At 35.1% G+C, this 3,212-nt stretch overlaps 1 long non-coding RNA gene across 1 annotated transcript; it reads right to left on the bottom strand.

Moving 5' to 3' along the window:
* Positions 1-843: 843 nt before the first annotated feature.
* LOC145090886 (uncharacterized) lies at positions 844-1,433 on the bottom strand. Its single transcript, XR_013701811.1, has 3 exons — positions 1,301-1,433; positions 1,092-1,147; positions 844-953 (listed from the first exon to the last, which is right to left on the bottom strand). It is a non-coding gene; the product is annotated as an uncharacterized LOC145090886 (long non-coding RNA).
* Between the last annotated feature and the right edge of the window lie 1,779 nt (positions 1,434-3,212).

Here is a 3,212-nt window from a genome sequence, read left to right as displayed (position 1 = left end):
TTAAAATTTGGCTATAAAAGAAAACACAAGCAAGAGTAAATACATCAATATACAAAACAACTTACTACAAACAAAGAATGACGAGGCCATTAACCGATGAGATGTTGCAGCTGGATTCCAAGCTTCATGTTCATCAAGAGCAAGAGAGGAGCAGAAAACAATCACTACTAGAAAAACAACCTTTTACGACGCTCATTGCGTGTCGTAAAAGGCTCAAACGACACGCAAATGCGCGTCAAGGAAGGCCCTGTCATAAAGAGAGACGACGCGCTTTTGCGCGTCATCTATAGACGACGCTCATTTACGACGCGCAATTACGACGCGCGTTTACGACACGCAATGCGTATCAAGGAAGGCCCTGTCATAAAGGAAGACAACACGCATTCGTGTGTCGTAACCTTACGACGCGCGTGTTAATGACACGCAATGCGTATCAAGAAAGCCCCTGTCAAGAAAGGCCATGTCATAAATGAAGATGACACACATTTTTGCATATCATAATTTTAAATGTTTAAAAAAAATATTATTTATAGATTTACTAATTTTCAAATTAAATAATTCATTAAAAATCTCATAATACAAAATAAAATACCATAAATAAAAACGATAATTCATTTCACTAATATGTCAAATACAAATAATTACTCCAATAGTGAGTAAATGTTATAAAAAATGAACTCATTTATATACAATTGCATCATCTAGCTTACTATGTGTCAACCACTCTCTGTGTGTTTACTTTTGCTTGAGTCACGTTTCCTCCAAAGCTTCAAGCCATGCCAAAATATGATATCTTGATTCTCGTTTCAAGAACCAACATCACCTTCAATCACCCAATTAAACTCTAATGTTGGTAGACTTAGAGTTCCATAATCAAGTTTACATCCATCACCTTCAATCACCCAATTAAACTCTAGATCTTCTGTTGTTTGAAAGAAATTGGTGTTTGTAATCTATGAAAAAAACGCAAAGACCAAGGTTAACATTTGCTATATAGAAAGTACAACTGGACATATGAATATATAATACGCAACATAAACATTTTCATGAAAATGATATAGACAAATAAGTAAGAGTGATGGTATTGATACCTTAATTACGCCATTGGTGAACGAAATTTTAATTGGTTGATAGCAATACTTGACCTCTAAAAACAAATAAACAAAGGATCGCATCATAATTAGCTCAAGGAAGTAATTCTTATACATTGTCTCTAACAAAAGATTCATCATGGAAACATTTTTGTTGGAAATAACTAAACAAAAACCTAAATACTAAGCAAAAAAATTATAGTAATCACCATTTAGAGCAGGATGAGGAGTGCGATCAGGACATATGAGACCATTTAAGCAGAAATTTAAGTCATTTGGTGTATCTCCAAAGTCACCTCCATATGCCCAGTATTTGCTACCATTTGCATTTTCCTTGAGTAACCCCTGAAACCAGATGCAAATATTTAAAACAATTCCATCAGTAAGTTTCCCCTGCAAAATGAGAGCTTAAAAGAATGTTCAAAGATATACATACAAATACAATCATTCATTAAGTGATACAGAAAACTGAGATAATAACTCAGAGAAGAGGGGGGATGGGATGGGATGGAGAAAGAAAGGAAATAGCCATGTAGATGTATCTACTAACTCACCCAGTAATGAACTTTCACCCTATCACCTTTGTGTGCATGGATTTCACAAGATGCTGGTTTGAACTTGGGAGGTTATTAATAATACCCTCAAGTCTGGGTAGACTCTGGAAAGAGAAAATATAATTTAAATTAAAAATTAAAAATAGCAATGTGGTTTCAATTTGCATAATTTAAAAAGAGAGAGAGTATGAACCTTGATAACCAAAAAATAATTTAAATTAAAAATTAAAAATAGCAATGTGGTTTCAATACTACCCTTTTGCAAGTCCCTAGCATTTCTGGTGTCATTTTATCAAGATTCATGCCAAGTTCATCAGTTATGACCTACAACAAATTTATGGAAACAGAAATAAATTTCAAACCAAAATGTATACACAACAAAGAAGTTGAAAATATGCAAAAAAAAAAAAAGAGACCCACCTCTCCTCCAGTTAGAGTTGCAAGATCCTGCAAGTTTGACTTTCGGTTCTCTCCAAAACCAGGGGCTTTAATGGCACAGACCTACACAACAATATACATGAGAAGAATTATAAGAAACAAATAAACAAACATTTGATGAAATAATTGTATAAACAATTATAAAAAAAATGATACCTTGATACCAGCAAGGAGTTTGTTAAGAATGAGAGTGGCTAATGCCTCACTGTGTAACTAGTGTTTACTTTGACATTGACATCAATTCGTTGAATCAATCTACACTCAGCCCAATCATAGAAACATATAAAATCATTTGAACACATTGCAAGTAAAGATCCTCCGAATATTTTCTCAGCTGAAAAAGTTGGTCGGATGCTTTTCTTTTCCTGGTTAAATTAAACACCCGAAACATAAATCTTTGAGTAGATTAGTAAATGAAGGATGTACCCTTTGGAATGTTATGGGAGAACCTGAAAAGATTTGTTGAAGATCTTGATCTTAGATGTACTTTCCCTAACAGCATATTCACCATCAGATGACCAAACAATCTCTACTTCATTCCATCATCGGTTACTCCATATCCAACTGCTGTAACACCATGGTCAAGATCAGTTCCACAATCCCCAGTAAACACGCCACCTGAATAGAACTAGAAACCCATGCCACTGGCATCAATGGCAACTGATACGGGTTGATTAGCGATTGCCTGTAACAATGCGGATTCACTGTTGGTTGTCACTTTTTCATACCCAGTAATGGTGGCAGCATGGACAGCTTCTTCCTTGGTGTTGCAGGTTCCATCTGCTGCATGATATGGGTAAGCCACCTCGGTGTTGATGCCTTTGTTTTTAACGATAAACTCAAAGTCATCTTCCATCTCGCCACCATCACATCCTCCGTTTTGTTTTTGGGGGGTTTTGATTGGTGTTTGTTCCTTTAGGGTTCCATTTTCAGAATGGTTTCCTGTAATCAAAGATTTTGATATTAGTATGGAATTGAGTTCCAAATATTCCAATTGCACTAAAAGAAATGATCTTACTGTTACCGTTTTCCGTAGAGCGACCATTTAAAGGAGGGGAAGAAGCAAACCCAGTGTAATCACCTGAATTCAAATAACAAAAAATGAGATAAAAAATGATTATTTTTATTT

The sequence above is a fragment of the Lactuca serriola genome, chromosome 2, assembly GCF_051521515.1.
Source record: "Lactuca serriola cultivar US96UC23 chromosome 2, Lser_US96UC23_V15, whole genome shotgun sequence".
Classification (NCBI taxonomy): domain Eukaryota; kingdom Viridiplantae; phylum Streptophyta; class Magnoliopsida; order Asterales; family Asteraceae; genus Lactuca; species Lactuca serriola.
The sequence above is the reverse complement of the archived record's forward strand: the minus strand, read 5'-3'. Positions and strand labels throughout refer to the sequence as shown.